The 20,737-nt window shown below is 41.7% G+C and overlaps 1 protein-coding gene across 2 annotated transcripts in view; it reads right to left on the bottom strand.

Moving 5' to 3' along the window:
• Positions 1–20,737, bottom strand: part of LOC144025068 (RNA binding protein fox-1 homolog 3-like) — a 461,720-nt gene that overhangs the window by 377,201 nt on the left and 63,782 nt on the right. For both annotated transcript variants that reach the window (XM_077531087.1, XM_077531089.1), the window contains exon 2: positions 15,078–15,145. The gene's annotated coding sequence lies outside the window, so the exon portion shown is untranslated. The remainder of the gene's footprint in view (positions 1–15,077; positions 15,146–20,737) is intronic.

Below are 20,737 nucleotides of genomic sequence, written 5' to 3'. Positions count from 1 at the left end.
TTGTCCGATTTTTTTGTTGTGTTGTGCTGAGTGTGTGAATTTGCTCACCTTCAGTATAGTACAACAGCGCCTTGAGAGTACCGGATTTACACATTTTAAAGACATGAACTGCCATACAGATGTTTGTTTTTTTTCTTTGACTCGCGAGCAAAAACTTGGGATATATTATGATTGTATGCAATGTTGGGAATGTTACTTTATAAAAGTAATTAGTTATCCTTACTCATTACTTTCAATGTAATTGAGTTAGTAATTGAATTACTTCACAATAAAAGTAACTTGTTACCAGGTAAAGTAACTATTTGTACTACTGAAAAAATGTTTTAATTCAAATAATTTAGATTTTTTTTAAATAATAATAATAATAATAATAATAATAATAATAATAATAATAATAATAATAATATTGTGTTGTTTTTATGCAAGGAATTCAAATTATGTCTAGGCTATAAAGGGTGTTTTCCTGAATATTTACGTCACACATATCTCACTTCATAATGACAGACATCATATATGTTCTACCACTGCCAATTACTACAGCAATCAGAATAGCAATAAAAAATAGAAATAAAAAATACTGGATATATGGTGATTTGTGGGAAATATTTCACCCTAATATGTGTAATTTGTGGACAGTCCTTGCACAGACTGTAAAGAGAAATACAATTACTTGCTCTATTAATTACACTAGGCGGGTGTTTCACGAGTGTGTAATAATGACTTATCTTTTCTTTACAACTGTCGTGGTGCTTCTGGAGTTGCAAAGTCCCATAATGGTTCTTAACAGAATTGTCAGCAAATCGCTACTCATGGAGACTATTTTTCGGAAGACTGCTAAGCTAACAATGTTATTTTGACCAGTGTCAGGTCTTGTCAAACCCTGAATCAGTGCCAGGCTAGGGACGTGCTAAATGCTAACATGTTTATTGTGAAGCAAGACATGCCGTGACACGCTTCCCGTGTCACCTACAAAATAAAAGTCACTATGCATTCCAGCTATCACGACAGCTTTATTGTGACGAGATGCGACAACAATAGTGCCTCTAACTGTGTGCAAATGACATTTTCATGAATACTCGCAGCAAGGTTTCCGGAAAAGCGCACGTGACTGCAACTGAAACTAATAAATCAATTGTAATGCAACAAATTTCACCTACAATAACAATAACGGTGTTTCAAAAATAATTAGTTAAAAATTACGTGGTTTAAACGTTGTTATTCCCAACACTAGTTGTATGTGAGGGTTGCACTAAGCTCATTTAAATTGCGCATATAGTGACTAGTGCTGTCACTAACGACTTTTTTAAAACTCGAGTCGCCACCCGCCATCTTATGAGTGTCTGGCCGGGGGCAATAAATTCATTAAAGCTCTTATTTATTTAGCGATTTTGACACAGATTGTTTTGTTACAAACATAAGACGTGTAGCAATGTTAATTTTCTCCCTTTTCAGTCTAAAGAGGCCACAAACAAACCTTAAGAAGCACGTTAGTTAGTAGTGGTAAATCAGAGTAAGTTAGCAAAAAGTGTCCGTGCAGAACCAAAATATTCATTCCAGGCCGCCCGGTAACATCCAGGTGCCGCAAATATGTTTTTTAAAATTATTAAAATAACTTTGACACATGCATGTTTGCGTCAACCACTTTTTCAGAACGACCCAACCGACTTGGTCGACTTTTATTCCCAGCCCTAATAGTGACCTAATAATCCTTCAAAATATAGGTTTCAAGATGTTTACTTCTATTACCAGTTTAAGTTTACGATCAAACTAAATATAAAAGACAATCACACGCTGTGTATTTAAAACAAAGAGCCTGTTTGCTTGATGCTAACACATAATGGGGAACTTCAATAGACATGCTAACAAATAGCATCTAGGTAGCAGCGATATTAACCGCATATTCAAACAAACTTTGAAGCAACAAAGGCAGACTGTTGATACAATAATACACATAGGTAAATATTCTTTATGCTCTGTGAAGAATGCCTAATAATAGCGCCATACTGAGTAGCTGAGACTATTTCTGTACAGCATGTCTATGTTATACTGTCCCCACTTGGTCAAGACATGAACATCAGAAGGAGCAGCTCAATGTCCATTGAATTAAAGGATGACGTGATAAATGATTTATTTCTATACAGTTAATTGGAATAGCTGTTTACTGCAGTGACTGATGGAGAACTTTTTGAACAGGTAATCACTGTGACTGATGGAGAAGATATTTTAAATAGGTACGCACTATGGAACACATGCATGCTGTGTGTAAAAGTCTGTCCTGCAACGACACATTCTGACATGCGGGGGCTGCCCTACTCGAGGGGGTCGCCATCATGCAGCAGAAATCAGATCGTCTGACATAGAAATCCACGGCGTGGGTACAAAAAAAAAAAAAAAAAAACGCATCCGGAGCGGTAAAAATATGGAGCGGTGGCGGTCGACGTCGGGCCAACGTGGCGGCGTCACGCTCCTGTGGGAACATTGGAGTGACACGGCGGCGGCGTTGCGTAACTGGAATGAGCAAGCGAGTTTGGAGGAAAACCCACTCGGAGCTGACGCAAGCGGGGAAGCACGGCAAGTTCAGCGGCTCATTACAAACGTTTCCAAACGCAGCAAACTGAGCAGAACCTTCCGGGTCATCCGCATGTCACCGGTGTCGGTTGGGTTCAGCCGGTCACAAACAATCGCTGCGTCTGCGCGGTCCAAAAGCTCTTTTCATCCCAGCCTCGCTCGGATTAACACGAGGCGCTTTGAAGACATTTCTTAATTATTTGGATGAGCAAGAAAAAAACGTTGATTAGACAGACAGACGAGCTGTGGCGTCACTGGACTAAAAATAACAATTCTGAAGCGAAAATGGAGCAATGAGGAAGAGTTTGTTTATCAGCCTAGAGACACCCCTGTGGATGGGGGTCTCTTTCAAGGCCTGTGAAAGCAGCCAGCAGTCCACTGAGATTTACTGTAATGGAAAAAGGCAAATCTTTCACTCTAGCACTACACCTAACCATATTCATAACCCAAACCCCAAAACTTAACCCCAACCCCTCTAACCCTAATTCCAACTCACAATGTAAATCCAAATCCCACTCACCCTAAACCTAACCCTGACTCTGTTGTGTACTGAAAGGTTTGCATCCCAAATGCAGACACAAATAAGATTTTCTCCACTTATTCACATCGAGAGGCAGAAACTCAGAGATGCTGTACACAGGACAGTTGGACAATAATCTGGCAAACCACACACAATCCTCAGACTGCACCCACAGACAGTGAATCGTAAAGGACTAAAGAACGACATCACATAGGTCCCGACATCACCTAAAGGATTAAAGGTTGACATCACGAACATCATGTTTTGTAAACAGACACTTGTTACATCAGTACCTAAACAGACACAGAACAGGTCATGCACTCTCGAGGCCTTGACAGTTGACTCAACCCTACAACCCCAAACACCCTTAACACCAACCCCAACTATAACCCCCTTAAAGATACACCTAAATAGAATGTGGAATGGAAGCCTGCATAGGTTTTCTGCAGGTATGACAGCAAATGCAGAAACTCCCCACAGGAAACCATAGATTCAATTTGTGTACCTCAACAGTATGAGGCAGATTTGCAAATCAGTCACCCACTTGACAACCTACAAAGAATTATTCATTCTTTCTCAATAGTGCTTGTTATCATTAGGAGTAGAGGGACTGGAGGTCTCTCCCAACTGACCTTGGGGTACTCCCTGATGACACTTGGACACGTTGAGGGCGCCTCCGCTCCACCCAGAGAATCGACCCCCGACGCCGACAGCGTGCTGTACCCGGATGACTGGTTGGCCAGTCAATCCAAGGGCACAGATATATTCCATATATAGATTGTGAATCGTCAATGAAGTATGTTTTTAGAATGAAGACACAAACTCAATACAGGAAGGCGGAGGCTGATTTTCGAACGCAGAATCTGAGAGTTGTGAGGCAGATTTACTAAGCATTAACACTGTGCTGCCTTAGAAAGAATACAATCAACAACAACAAAGCAACTTTAGCTGTAGTAGATGCCAAAAGTTTGCAGGAAAAGATATTAGGGATATGATTGATGGTCAAAATGCAATACATATATATATATATATATATATATATATATTAAGGGTGTCACGATTTCGATTTTTTATCGAAATCGATCGAAATTACGTCACGATTTCGAGCATCGAAATAGAAGAGAGGACACACGATTCGATGCCCCCCCCCCCCCCCCCCCCCCCCGCGCCCGCCGCCACCGCCGCCACCGCCACCTCCCAGGAAAGCAAATGAGACGCAGCCATTCAGCTACTAGCTAACGGCACTTGTTAGCTGACTTCTCCTGCAGTCATGATGGCAAGCGCGGACAGACACAGCAATGGTGCTTCAAGCCGCTCCCGCTTCTCTCGTCACCAGTTTGGAAACATTTTGCGTTCCCGGTGAGTTATGTCGACAACGTTCACGTTGTCGATAAAAAGACCACAGTTGCAAGATATGCTATGTGCGCGTACTGTACTCGGCCACGGTGTTACGCCCGGCTCGTCAAGGGGAAGGGAAGTAACACAATAACAGAAAATATAGAGTAGATAAACACGGGTCGACTTTAACATCTGAGTAGTTTTAATTGAAATTTCAGGCAGGGGTTTGACAAGGGAGTGAAAGTGGAAGGTGAACAAATAATAACCGCATTTGACAGAACTGACAGAACGGAGGAGAAACAACAATAACCAATAGGGGTATAATACACGGATACACAATAGCGTCGCGCTGGCACAGTCGTCCAATCGGAGTGTCGCGCTGGCACAGTCGTCCAATCGGAGTGTCGCGCTGGCACAGTCGTCCAATCGGAGTGTCGCGCTGGCACAGTCCTCCAATCAGAGTGTCGCGCTGGCGCATTCAAACTGAAGTACCATTATACGGGCACCAGCCGACACAAACACACACATACATACTAGGGGAGCGGAGCCGGCGGCGGGCCCGAGCCGCCAGCCGTAACAACGGGAAACACGACAAACATGACGGGACATTTACGCAGGCATCACAAAGATTTAGATTTATCAAATTCAACTAGAAGTGGGAAAACAACGGTCCAACCAACTATTTCATCCTCATTTACAGTGAAACTTCCACACACTTCAGCTCGCGCGAAACGCCAGATCCATAGGTCTATTTATAGCAGCAGACCTGCAGCCTTGGAAAACGCTGGATTCAAACATTTAATTAGTGTACTTGAACCACGCTACAGTATGCCCAGCAACTGTAAATGTTGGGATATAGTTTGTTCAGGCTGTATTTGTTCCATGACTTTGGATACAATATATTTTTTGTTGTTGTTGCACATTGCACATTATTTTAAGAGGAACGCACAGCACACTGTTGTAACCAAAAACAGTCAATAGATGGCAGGCACCCACTGTGACTTTTTGTTTTAGTTTTTTTATTTTTTATTTTACACTTCAGTAAGAACAAGACGGTTAACTTTATATTGTAAATAAATTCTTTGAATTTGATCATTCCTGCCTAATGTCAATTATCATATATTACATAAATTTACACAAAAATAATATGTATAATAATAATATGTAGCCGATCTTTTGAAATAAGATTTACTGTACAATGAATAGAACCAATGATCATAGACTAGCCTTAGCCTACAGAAGCATATGCCTCTGTGTTATAAAGTGGGGGAGCGGAAAAAAAAAAAAAAAAAAAATCGAAAAAAAAATCGAATCGTGACCCCAAAATCGAAATTTAAATCGAATCGTGGAGTTGGCGAATCGTGACACCCCTAATATATATATATATATATATATATATATATATACATATATATATATACATACATACATATACATACATACATACTGGGCTGGGAATCTTTGACTGTCGATTCGATTAATAAATGAGAATCTCGATTCTTTTATGAATCGATTTTTTTTGTGACTATATATATATATATATATATATATATATATATATATATATATATATATATATATATATATATATATATATATTAGGGGTGGGACAAAAAACCGATTCGACCGAACGATCGGTCGTCAAGGAGAGCTAAACGGGCGTATCGGTAGCAGACTTGTCAACCGATACAAAATCCGCCGGGAATCCTTAGATACATTGCTTGTAAAGCTGTGGACCGGATATCGCGTTGCTGTGAATCGGTTGCGAGTGAGGCTTTATGGTTTTCATAACAATAGCAAGAGTTCTGCACCGTGCTCTACTTGTTTTGTTTACATTTCAGTAGCATCACTATTCAAGCTACATCCGTGTTTACAGAGAGCTAGCAAAGTAGCGCTCAGAGACGCTTCATTCCCCGGATGTTGTAAACATAATGCAAAGACGTTACGCACCTTTTTTTGGGGGGGGCGCCTACCGTCAACGCCGTGCTCGCGACACGGCAAGCGCGCTCGCGCGCAGTCGCGCACAACGAGTGACAACATGCAAATGGAGACAGTTAGCAGAAGCCGGTGCCGTACATCTCGGTATTTCCCATGGCTATCGAGTCCTCTCGGTGCACTTGTATGTCCCGGGCCGGCGTTGGTACTGCGCGCGAGCCAAAAAGAATAACTCCCGTGACAAACGACACAGGTATGTCCCACAGCCAACACACCAGCTAAGCTAAACGCACACTGCAAGTATCTCATTTCTCAGTTTGTGGCTCCCTGTCAATGTACACAACTAGCATGAGCAGCAGATAGGAGAACTGAGACGTGCCCGCGATTACGTCATCAAACTCAAAATGAACGACAGCCCAAAAAACAAAACAAACAGTCGTGATTCCGTGGTCATCATCGTGTCTCAGATTAAAAAAACAAAAAAGATGTCATACATTAACCAAAAATGAATGTGATGGCAAAGAAAAACAAAAATTGTTAAAAACAAAAATTGTTAATAAAAAGGGAAATGCACTTTTGGAAATATTTTTGGATATATTAAGTTGTTAAAATGTGTTTGATAGATTTATTGTTCCATAAGGTGGCTTCATATTTCTTTTGGCTGGACGGTAGGTTTATTTCATGTCTTAAATTTATGTTTCTGAAATACTTCACAATGTGGACATATTCTGTTTAATTGTGTTGGTGTCTTTTTAAAGGTTAAATATTTATATTTCAAATTGAATTATCAGCCTTTTGTTTTCCTGATCCTGATTTTGAATTAAAAAAAATAAATAAAAAAATTATAACTGTCAATAACAACTAATAAATATTTAAACTGATACATTTTTCAGCCCTTTGTTCCGGTCCATTTAAATAATTGATTCAATATATAAAAATATAGAAGACATTGTTGTTGTTCTTTTTTTTACACATTTGTAGATACTGTAAAAATTTGTGGTGTTTTAAGATTAATGTTTACAAGCAACAAATGTCACTATAAGTTTTGAATATTGAAATTAATCGTATCGAATCGAAAATTGTTTCGTTCCCAAACTTAATCGAACCGTATCGAACCGTTCTGTTCTGAAAGATAATCGTTTTTCAATCGAATCGCAACTTGTCTATCGAGATACATATCGAATCGGCCTCATGTCAGATTCCCACCCCTAATATATATATATATATATAGTTTTTTTTTACGTTTTATTTTTAAACTGCAAATAAAACCAGATTCAGGGACAACAGATTGTTTCTGTAGCTGTGCCGCAATTGCTGCAGTCCCGACTTTCCTTGAAGTGCAAATGAAATCTCCCCGAGCGGGACAATTATGGGATTTGTGACCCAAACACTTGTGCTAAATTTAGCTCCCCCGGGCGGCCGTGTTTGACTTGCTATGTTGCGGACGGCTTTGCTTTTGCTTGGCTTTGTGTGTGTCGGTCGTGTGTGCTTACATAACGGCGAGGCTTCCAGGCTTCCGCTGCGAGCGTGGGCTTGCGGGAAAAAGTGCCGGTGGGAGAGAGCGGAAGAACTACAGAGAAAGAAAAAGCGACCCCCCATCCCCACCACACCCCACCCAACCCCACCACCAGTCCCAACCTCCCCACAATGCCGCCCCCTGCTCATTAGCTTAAGCATGGTGTGCATCCTGCATGATAACATTTGAAGTTAAAAAAAAAAAAAAAAAAGAGAAGCAAAGCTCCGCTCTTACTTTCCCGCCATCTGTTCCACTTGGAGAGGAGCTTGCCATTTCAACTACCATTCCCCCCCTCCCTCCCGAAGCGGCACATTTCCCGCCTCCTCATTCCGGAGTGCACCTTCTTCTCTTGGATACGGGTGCTTAGCATATCTAAATCCGGCGTGCCAAACACAATGTGACACACCACAATTTCAGGTCAGCGTGGATAGAAGGGAAAAAAAAAAGGGTGGGGTGGTTTTCCGGGTTTACGGAAGTGATGATTGTCGGCGCGATGTGGCGGTAATCATTTCCCCCGCAGGAACGCAGACTTGTGACTTGACCGCCGTCATTTATCCCGTCTCCGGCTAAACAAAGCGGAGTACAGAAAGATATATTAGCCTGGAACAAATAAATCCAATCTTGACAAAACCTTTATTGACGGTGACAAAAGGTGCGACAGACGTCAGCTGCCAACAGTAGATAACAGACTGAGGGCCACTCAAGGCTTGTGAGATAAGACACCACTTCATACAATGTTGGAACTTTTGAGGAAACCCTAAAACTGAATCCTAACCCCACTAACCTCATCACATCACCCCCCCCCCCCCCCCCACCCAAAAAATAAATAAAAATAAAAAATAAATAAAAATAAAAATAAATAAATTCCATATAGGCATCCACTGATGAAGCCAAATTGGTGAACCAGCTAGTATTTTTTTTGTAAATTGTTCCTCTTTTGAAATAAACCTAACCATGACCTTCCTAATCCCAACCCAGAGCCGACTCTCCCTGAAACTTCAACACTGGGGCTGAATTGTAAAACCCCCTCAATTAAAGCTGCACAATATTGGAAAAACATGCATTGAAGCTCAATTCACGTGTGCCGCAAATTGGATTGCTGTGCGTGCACACGCTATGCGGGACACAGTTGGTCACCCTAATAGAGAGTTGAATACTGCAATATAAATTTTTACAATATGTAACATGTACATACCTAAAGAAATTCTTATTGTCTAGTTGTCTAGTGAAATAAGTACACTTTTTCAACAGGCTCCATATATATATATGTATATATATATATATATATATATATATATATATATATATATATATATATATATATATATATATATATATATATATATGTGTGTGTATATGATTAACCGTCATAATTTAAAGCCCTACCCTCAACCTTAACCATTACCGCAGTCCACTATTTTAGGCTGAAATCTAGCCATCTGAACCTAAAACTAACACCCCAATCTAAATCTGAACCACAATCCAATCATCCCCAACCCTAATTTTAACCCTGAGAATACCTTCTTAATCACAACTCAAAATCCACGACTCTTACTAGGGCTGGGTGATATGGCCCAAAAATAAAATCTCGATTTTTGCAGTCATTCAGGACGATTACGATTTGAATCTATTTTAATCTAATAAATCCAAAAAACGTTTATTTAAAGGTTTCACTTATTCAAAAATCATTCCTGTACAAAATGTTCAGACACCAGTAACGTATACTGATTCTAGATTAATTTTAACATAAACTTAACATTCATAGTTTATGCTTAAATGCCACAATTAAGTAGTTGGTAGCTATTGTAAACATGTCTTGTAAACCACCCATCCAGCATTCTGCCACTTGTACAAAATTACAACACATGAAAGCATTTGAATGTAACAGAACATAAGAACAACAGCTTTTTCTAATCCAGAAGACAAAACTCGATTTCACGATTTAACAAATTTTCAACGATTCGATTTTTTAAAATGACGATGTATCAAATTAATTCGATTTATTGCCCAGCCCTAACTCTTACTGAACATTAAACCCAAACCCCAAGCCGTAATTAACACTACCCCCCTAACCCTAGCACCAACCCCCTGTCTTTAAATCCCTTAATCATATCCCTACTTCCAAATCCTAATGCCCTAAACACCAGAAACATAATCTAAGCCCTACCCGTCGACCCTAATACTAACCTACTCCCACTGGGAAATTCATACATCAACTGTACTATTTTCCACGAGACATCTTTCCTTCCAAAGCTGGCATCCTTACAAACTGAGCTACTTTATCTCTCCACATTGTTGTTTACTGCCGACCCTCTAGCTTCCCCAAAGGGGACGGCCCAACTGACCCATGTGTGCGCGACCAGCGAGCGTCACAAATGGAAGTGTCTTTCGGAGTCATTATTTATGCGGGAACGCCCTTGGGGAGTCTTTGCACTTGTTTGCCGAGTCTGCGAGTAAATGAGCCGCTTGCTTCCAATTTGTCCTGGACCAGCAAGCCACCTTGGGCACGTGCGTTGATGTTTGTGTGTCTGCACGTGCGTATGGGTGCAAATGTGTTTGTTTATCGGACTGCTGGGAACCGACCCGGAACTGCAGACACTGAGGTCCTCAGGGTGCTTGGAGGCCGAGACACAACAGTGAGGACGAAGACAAAGTTACCAAGCAGCAACTTCACGAGGGAGGACGAATTTAAACAGAAAAAAAAAAAAAAAGAAGCTTACTGTGCGTTTCCATTGAAGACATTTTATCTGGGAACTTTTGAAGGACCACAGGGTGTTTGAAAGGCAGGAACTAGTGTGCAAATGCCGTTCCAGTGGTAATTCATCAGGACTAGGGATGTCACGATACCAGAAATGTAGTAGTCGATGTCGATACCATTGAAATACCACGATTTTCGATGCCATTTCGATACCACGGTAAAAATAAACAATAAATCCCCTGTACTTCAACATACACTCCTTTATTATAAGTGAACAAACAACAACACTGTGTGCTTAAACCGACCAAAAAGCATTTAAAGCATTAAAATAAACTTTGCATTAAAGTATTAAATAATAGAGTAAACAATAAAATAAAATACTGTGCATGTACAGCAGGGTAGGTTTAAGTATTAAACACAAAAAAAAAAAAAAATGCATCACAGTGCATGGCCAGGACTGTCTCAGAAAATTTGAATATTGTGATAAAGTCCATTATTTTCTGTCATGCAATTAAATAAGCAAAAATGTCATACATTCTGGATTCATTACAAATCAACTGAAATATTGCAAGCCTTTTACTGTTTTAATATTGCTATGGCGTGACTTTTTTTTTTTTTTTTTAACTCGGTCTGAGGAAATATTCTAATATTTTGAGACAGGATATTTGAGTTTTCTTAAGCTGTAAGCCATGTACTTAATGCAAAAATATTCATAAAAAGTACTATAAAATCATAATCGCTCAACATCAATTGACATTTTTCTCAGGGAAGAGTTGAAATTAACCGTTTCACAGAATAGCTGGTTCTTTTTTCAAAACTCTTTGTATCACTTTAATGTAAATTAAATTCAGATAGTCACTTCATTCGAACCTAAACCCACCAGGGGCCAGGGGTTCCCACCAGGAACTACATGTACCAGGACCTAAACATTCCTTGAACTTTAGATGGAAATGCAAGTTTAGATCATCTTCAACATAATATAAAAATAAATAAATAAAAATAAATGTCTTTAACCCTTTATAATCAGGGCTCAACTTTCTACATTTTTACTCAGTGAAGCATCAAAGCAAAGGACAAAGGCAGCCATGCCTCACCTTGGCACGCGCACCCCCACCCCACCCCCACAAGTTCGCTAACATCAATGAATCAAAGATTCATACAAAAAAAAACGCAGTCATTTCGTAACCACTCACGCTTCTGAGTAATAAATAATTCACTCACAAAAAACAAAGTCATAATTCAAATAAGAAAACACGATTTTGTCGTCGCGGCTCCGTCGCAGCATCCACCCCCCCACCTCACCTCCTGACTGTGACGCACGGAAAGGTGGTGTCACTGGCGTAGTGTTGTGTCGGTCACGACCAATTCGTTCTTTAGAACGAATCTTTTCAGTGAACGTGAGTGAACGGGTCACTTCTTGAAGTGATTCGTTCTCTTCTCAGTTCAATTGAAAGCACCCACGCTCATGCCGTCAGTCTTCACGAACGACCAATCAGAAGCTAGCGACATACGTGGGCGGGATTTTACTACACATGCAGCCTCACTATTGGTGTTCAGGAACGAGTCACTGAGAAAGCTTCCCATTCGTGAAGACGTGAACGGATCAGTGAGTGAACGAGTCAGTGGGTCAACGTGTTGCCATTTCCGGTTCAGGAACGAACGATTCAGTGAATGAGTGTGTTGCCATTTCCGGTTTAGTAAGTGAACGAGTCAGTGGGTGAACGTGTTGCCATTTCCGGTTTAGGAACGAACGTTTCAGTGAATGAGTGTTGCGGCTGTTGCCATTTCCGGTTCGCGAACCAGTCAGTGAGTGAACGTGCTACCTCCATTTCCTGTTCGCGTACGATTCATTGAGTGAACATACTGCCATACCAGTTCAGTGAGTGAGTGATTGTAGTTTTGCCACGAATGATTCACGATTTGCCAAGGACGGAACTACTCCCAGAAACGCCACTACTTCCGTGTTGGCGGGGATAAGCTTTCATTATCATGTGTTTCTCCAAGCTAACGGCTAATGTGGTGTCCGTCCACAAACTGGGTTGTTGTAGTTCACCTAAAAGAACTGTAATGACCATCACTACACTGGCGTTTGCGCAGGAAGTTTGCTTTTGTTCAAAAAACTTTTGTATGACACACCCCATACCGTTGTTTGAAGAATTTTATTGGCTATCCAATGCGTCAGTCACCAGTCAGTTTCGCTGTGATTGGCCGAAGCTACATAAGGATATAAAATGGGTGTGACATAATGACGCAAAGACGCTTATTGGCTCCCATGACTGTTTTTTAAGGTAAAACCTTGGCAGATTGGCTAAAGTGAGGTGTCAATCAAAGGCAGAGGATTAGGCCTTTTAGATAGATATGTGAACGTGGCTAATCGGCTCATGCTAACTGAAGCTACGATCACAAATGCATCAATAATATTGATGTTTGATGGAAATTGGTAACGTTTGCAGCTGCAGAGAACGTGGCTTTATGGATGTAAAGCTTGGCATGGACTAACTATTTTACTGGAATACTTTGACTGGATCCTTGTCGATGTAATGGGACCATGTTTGATGGAGTTGGACATGTTCGTGTACATTTAAGGACATTTATGACGTTGCTATGCTAAGTCGCCATTTTGTTTTCGTATCGACGGTTGTCTAACATAAATGCTCACTCAGTCTGCAGATATGATTGCATCATAAAATGTTGGGCACCATTCAAATCTCCAGAAACTCACATTTTAAAAGGTGTATAACATGTTCAGGCATGTACTCAGCTGACGACGTGCATCCGCGGCTTGTTTTGACAGATGGATGACTGATGACGTAGGCCCCTCGGTGGGCCGCCCTAACTATAATAGTTAATTGAGTTCTATAGGCTGAGACAAAGCAACATCCTGGTACCTGCAGCCATGCAAAGAATTGCAATGAATTTTGGGACAATCCAGGAAACATCAAATCAGAACATGGCAGCTTTGTATAACATGGATTAGCATTAGCATTGTGTTTGTACTGAATTTAGGTGGAAGACATTTGTAGGGCAGGCGAGTGACAAGACAGGAAGAAAAAAAGAGAAGCCGTGCGATTAGCAGGGAAAAAAGTGACGGGATCCTTTAACGAGCTCTCCCGCTAAAGCACTCCAACACCTCCGGGGCTTAATTGCCGGGAGGGAACATTATGCCGTCTGGCTCTGCGCCGGGATTGGCCGAGCACACCTGCCGGATGCGCTCCCTCGCTCTCCCTCCACATTGATCCGTGTAATCCCCTCAGGCCCGCCTCCTGCCGAGAACCCGGTCCTTCATCTTCTCTGGGAACGTCTCCCGCTCGTCGGGGGTGCACCTCGCAAATCCTCCAACTCGAGACTCGGGGTCCAATCAGAACAAGGCAGCGCCAGGGAGGGTTGAATGAAAAGATTTGATGCCCTACTTTCTGTAGGGACTACCCCAGAGAAAACCTTTTGTTTCTCAAGTGCTGAGTCATCACGTAACAATAATAATTTCCTCCTCAAGACACATTCAAGTTCCGAATAACATCATGGTGATTGTCTCAGGCGTCGGCATCATCATTAACATCACAATCACCACCGTCATGATCGTTATGGTTATTAGCGGCGTCTTCATGATCGGGATGATCATAATTGGCATTGTCGTTGTTAATGTCACAATCGTCATTGTTTTGAGTGTTATTGTCATGATCGGCATCATCATGGTCATCCGTGTTCTCGCCATTGACATTATTGTTGTGGTCTTTGGTTCCATCGTTATCACCATTATTGTCATCGTCATTGTGATCCGCGTTTCCACAATAGTCCTCTTCTGTGTCATCATCATCACCTTCATCATCATCATTGTGACTGTCATCATTCTTATAGTCAGTGTCATCATTGGCATAACCGTCATCATAATCATCGTTATCTTCTCTATAATCACCATAATCAATATAATTTTTATCAATGTGACCATTGCGGTCGTTTTTGTCGTAGTTATTATTAAACTCATCTTGAACTTCATTATCGCCATCATTATCAATACCATCGTTCTCATCATTATTGTGGCCATACTCGTTGTCATCATGGGCATTATTAGAAATCGTAATTTTTCCAAATTGCCCTAATCACCATCAGTATCATTGTCTCTGTTGTTTCCATTGTCGTCATTATTACCATTTTTATTATCATCGTCTTCAATATCATCGTCAAAGTTAAAGACTGTCGTGATTGTTGTGGTTGTCATCATCCCCATTTTTCTGCATCATCATCATCACGTTTCCATAATCATCACTGTCGTTTCTGACATAGTCGTTATCAATGTCATTGTCATTATCTTCAACAGTGTTGATGCGGTCATCATCGTGACCATCACCATTTATGCTGTCACTGGCGTGGTCATCTTGACCATTGCTGTCAACATCATCATCATGAATATCAAGATCTTCATCATCTCTCTGTCATTAATGTCATCAACGCCAACATAACTATCATCATCACTGCTTGTCCAACCACTTCATTTGAATTCCTACCTGTCTGAAGGTCCTCTGTTCAAAGGTGTGGGTCAGCAAAGGCAGCAAGAAGTCCAACGCCGATCTGTCTGTGAACCACAAGGAGAAGACCAGGTATCACATTAATTCACAAGAACCTTGCACTGCAGAAAAATCTCAAAATTTTGGGACATTACAGCAACAATCGAATGGATGTCGTTCAAATTCAATCATGTTCAGAACCACAGTAGTTCATCAAAGTGGACTTTCTGTAATTAAACGTGAGAACGCCAACCAACAAAAAACATCTTCAGTAGGGCCTACTGATGTTTAACCTCAAGCATCTCTAATAACGATCAAGATCAAAAGTGTTCACAGCTTGAGAATTGGCAGAGCACCTGTCAATAATACTCATTGGTTTTTACTTCTTTTTTTTCTTTCATTTTTATCAGATTTTTGCAAGCATTTAGTATATACAGGGCGGCACGGTAGTCGAGTGGTTAGCACGTCCGCTTCCCAGTTCTGAGGTCTCCGGTTCGAGTCCAGGCTCGGACCCTCCTGGGTGGAGTTTGCATGTTCTCCCCGTGCCCGCGTGGGTCTTCTCCGGGTATTCCGGTCTCCTCCCACATTCCAAAGACATGCATGGCAGGTTAATTGGGCGCTCCGAATTGTCCTGAGGTGTGTATGGTTGTTCGTCTCTGTGTGCCCTGCGATTGGTTGGCAACCAGTCCAGGGTGTCCCCCGCCTACTGCCCAGAGTCAGCTGAGATAGGCGCCAGCAGCCCCCGCGACCCTTGTGAGGAATAAGCGGTCAAGAAAATGGATGGATGGATGGATAGTATATACATGAAATAACACTTAAAAAATGGTAGTTTTTCCTTCTCCAATAAGACCAATATGATTATTCATTGCTATGAGGTTCTCTCAAGGTCACATTAGTCCATTACAACCGTACTCATTGTACTAAGCAACATGCACTCCACTTTAGCTTGTAAAGATGGTCAATAACCGTGTGTGTGCTTGTACGAATGACACAGAGGTTGAGTGCAAACAAGGCGCACAGACGCCTCGTAAAACGCATCCTGAGTGTGACTTAATGACCTTAACATGAGCAGGTACACGGGGAGAGGGCAGTGAGGCTACACATGCACACGCATACACCCTTACACGCATAGATTAGATACACACGCACCCAAGACAGCGGGAGGGTAAACAGGGAATGCATTTAAACGCTCATTTTACGGTGTGCTTTATTCACCTCTTCTACTTCCTGTAGTAGTTTTTTTTTGGGGGGGGGGGAATTGATCTAACCCTACCATGCTAACAATTTATAAGCTAGCAAAACCGAATAGTAATTGAAGGAACCAACGCTTTGAGGAAGATTAATATGGGTTTGAACAAATGGAGTGCTAACACATAGCAGCATAACAAATAGTAGAAAAAAGCACTAAGGTAGATAGAATTGTTTTATCATTATTATTATTATTATTATTTTATCCAAAGCGATCTAACATATACTAACAGACAAGTTGATATACTGAGACACAGCAAGACAAACTTACAAGGAAAGGAGCACTGAGGCAGACTACAAATAATTTTACGCCTTGTAATAGTCATTTAAAATGAGACTTAAGCAGTAACATGATGATAACAGTTGGTATGCTAGCATATGGCTAACATTTGGTATGCTAACACAGCAAGATATCAAGCTGAGGAAAAAATGCACTGATAAAGATTGCTAAATATTAATTTGAAATTCGAATTGTTCAAATGCTATCACGCTAATAGTCGGAATGCTAACATGGAGCAGATTGCTAAAGACATTCCATGTTGTGTTCCATGTGAGAACGAACGCTTGGCGACAGCTTGAGTAGCGCCAGCATTAATGTCGGGAGTCGCATTTACTGTGTCTGCTACAGGCGCCGCAGATGCTCGCGAACGTGCCGCCGGTGCCCGCCCGCCGTCTGCCAGCTGGCACGGCCCCACCCTGCCACACGCCGACGCCCACCGATCACCACCCGCTTCCACCTCCGCCATGTGGCCTCATAACAACTTGTTTGTCCTCTTGTGACATCATCTAGTTCTATTTGTAGTTCCACAATAATGCCCTGCATGAGAACTACTGTTGCCCTTTTCTCGCAGCCCTCAATCTCCTCATGAATAAAATGGTCTTCCACATTCAATAAGTAAATATAGGAGACTGTCAGTCTCTGCTTAACATGTTTTCTCTGTGCCGATGTTGAATAATGAGACTCCACAGTATCCACTTTGCTGCAGAGCTCATATTTTCTCACTGCCCTTAGTCTCCTCATAAATAAAATGTGCTTTCGCATGCTAGGAAGTATAGAGGAAATGCTCTGTCTCCTGTTAGCTTCAAAACTCTGGTTAGATGCCTGCACTATTGCCTCTTTTCCATCGGTCCCACACCACACCTCACGCAACCACGCCACAACGCAACCGCCGGTTTTCCATTACAACTGGCGCACGGCGGGAATGGGGCGGCAACATTTAAACCGTCCGAACCAAGCTTGCACTCCCGCATTGCGTGCGGTTGTGAGATAACATTTCACGAGTGGCATCACATTTAACCCTATTTACAATTTAATATGGACCACCATGGATGAAATATTGCGATTCACGCAAAAATAAGAAACCTTGAGAAGGGGCCGCAGATGTGGTAATCCCCCTCCCAGGATGACCAGGCTGCATAGTTGGCTAATACCGGGGTAATATGATAGAACTTTCTCGTCCGCATCAAAAGTCTAGCTGCTGCATTTTGAACTAACTGCAGACTTTTAAGGCTGGTCATTGGAAGACCAGAGAGTAATACATTACAATAGTCAAGGCGAGACGTAACAAACGCATGAATTATAATCTCTGCATCACCATCAGACAGAATCGGGCGAATTTTAGCAATATTACGGAGATGAAAAAAAGCAGTTCTAGTAATATGTTTTAATATGTATTTGAAAAGAGAGAGTTGGGTAAAAAATAACGCCAAGATTTTTTACTGAGTCACTTTGACTAATAGTACATTTATCAAGGTTTAGAGAGGTGTTAGTAAACAGATGCCAATGACGAGCAGGACCGACAGTCAACATCTCGGTTTTATCTGGGTTAAGAAGCAAAAAATTAAACGACATCTATTGTTTAATGTCGGCGAGGCACGCCTCCAGATTACTACAGTTTTGCGGATTTATTATTTCTATAGGCAAATATAATTGAGTATCATCAGCATAACAGTGAAACTTAATATTATATTTACGTATAATATCGCCAAGCGGAAGCATATAAATGTTAAACAAGAGAGGGCCTAGTACCGACCCCTGTGGGACTCCACACGTGACGTTACAGAGCTCAGAAGTCGCATTGCCATGAATTACACGGTGCATCCTCTGAGAGGTACGAACGAAACCACGAAAGTGCTAAGCCTGAAATACCAATACATGTTTGGAGGCGATCTAGAAAAATTTTATGATCAACGGTATCGAAGGCGGCGCTAAGATCAAGTAATAATAAAAGTGACGAGGTATTAGAGTCCATTGCTAGGAGAAGATCATTAGTCACTTTAGCAAGGGCTGTCTCAGTAGAGTGAACGGCCCTAAAGCCTGACTGAAAAGGTTCATATCGGTTATTAGCGGCCATATAATCATTCAGCTGCCGCGCGACAACTTTTTCAATTATTTTTGCAATAAACGGTAAATTTGATACTGGCCGATAATTACAGAGGTTATCTGGGTCGAGGTTAGGTCGTTTAAGTAGAGGTTGAATAACAGCAGTTTTAAAAGCTACTGGAATAGTACCAGTAGAAAGTGATAAGTTTATAATATTTAAAATGGAAGGACCCAAGATAGTACACAATTCTTTAACCAGTTTGCCCGGAAGTGGGTCAAGCATACAAGTTGTTTGTTTTGCCGCGCTAATCAAATACATAAGATTTGAAGAAGGAATGAAGAAGGTTCAGTTCAGAAGAGGAGCAGAATTTGTCCGGCTGGCCAACTGAGCGTCACAGGGTCAACCTGCTGGCTGGGAAGAGGCCCTTTTGGTTTAGGCCTCAGGGTGTCAAGAAAGGCACCATCCGTTTGTGCCAGTGCGGGGACACAAGCAGCGTGTTTCGCCGCGCCTGTCGCAAAACGCGATGGCTTCTGTGAGTTTACTGTGTGCTGGCGGTCACGCTAGCTGTGGCTAGCCCTTTGTCTGGTAGCCGCGCCCGATGGTGAGTGGGGGCCAGCAGCTGGAAGGAGCCCCAAAAGAGCAGAGCCGAAGAAGAGCAGCAGCAAGAAGAGGAAGAACCAAGCAGCGTGCTTTTAAAGAAGGGGCAGCAGCATCCACACAATGGGCCTGGACTCGGAGGGTGGAAAGTTACCAACCTTGGAGAGAGTTTTGGTAAAGACTAATCAGATTGAATCTGGATCCCATGTTTACTGAGATTCTAAGGTCAAAATTCAATCAATGCAACACGTACAGTTGAGTACCTCAAATGAAATGTTACCTAGCTTACACTGTTAAAACGTGCATACACATGAATGTTTAGTGAAGAATCTGCCACTGCAATGGAACATTTTCATAACATTTCATGGAGTCAACATTTCAAAAACATGCCAAACATATGTTATGTTTCATAATTCATTGTTCTGTTACAAAATAAGACAGTCATGTTTCTGAGAAGGCTTTTACTTTTCTGACTTGTGTGTGTGTGTGTGTGTGTGTGGGGGGGGGGGGGGGGGGGGGGGGGGGTCAGTCAGAACATGTGTGGCTGTTCTTGTCCGCCCCACCCCCCACGGTGGCATGTCCAGGACACAGGAGTGGAGTTCCTTTGGAACTGAGGTTGCAAAAAGTTACAACCGGCCGATAATCATTACACCAGTTTGCTACCCCTTTTCCCACATCCCTTCTCTCTCACATCTCCTTATGAATAGAATTTGGCCGACAATAATCCCCCCTAAAAAAGTCCATTGCTTCTCGTGATGGATACAAAGGTAGGCCTATGCTTAGCTTCTTGATGCGACAGTTATACTTCACAGCCTCTGCAGTATTCCCCCTTTTTTCCCTGCTCTCAGTCTCCTTGTAAATAAAATTTGAAACAATACATAAACAACAACTCTTGTAATGATGCTAATGCTAATGGTAGCTTAGCCTCTGAACACTCTAGTATTACATTTGGCAATCTCCACTCTGCTTCAGTGCTCTCTTTTGTCACTGTCCATAGTCTTCATGTCTAAAACATGCCCAACAATAACTCTACAAAACAACAACACCGGTGATCCTATGTTTGCTTATTGACATTGCAGTATTACACTCAACAGTCTCTGCTTGCATTCTTCCCGCAGTCTCCTTGTCAGTAAAACATCGAAGAGAGCCATCTTGTTCGACACGGCACATTCACTGCGACGTATTTTTACAGCGTCCTTAATCTTCCTACTTTGTCACCTGCTCAGGTGTGCTGTAAAAATCACTTTATTCGCTTCCATGGTGACCGGGCCGCTAATGGAACACGCCGTGATTAGCATATTGTTTGGCCTCATCTTGTAGGCGGGCCTTTTATGCAAATAAGCACTTTGAACAAGCTAAGGTGTGTGTGACCATGTGCTTTTGTTGTGTGTTTGCATGAAGGCGATGCAAATGTAGGATGAAGGTTGTGGATGCAGGCTTTTGTGTGCTTGTGTGTGTGTATATATATATATATATATATATATATATATA

The sequence above is a fragment of the Festucalex cinctus genome, chromosome 1 (assembly GCF_051991245.1).
Source record: "Festucalex cinctus isolate MCC-2025b chromosome 1, RoL_Fcin_1.0, whole genome shotgun sequence".
NCBI lineage: Eukaryota > Metazoa > Chordata > Actinopteri > Syngnathiformes > Syngnathidae > Festucalex > Festucalex cinctus.
The sequence above is the reverse complement of the archived record's forward strand: the minus strand, read 5'-3'. Positions and strand labels throughout refer to the sequence as shown.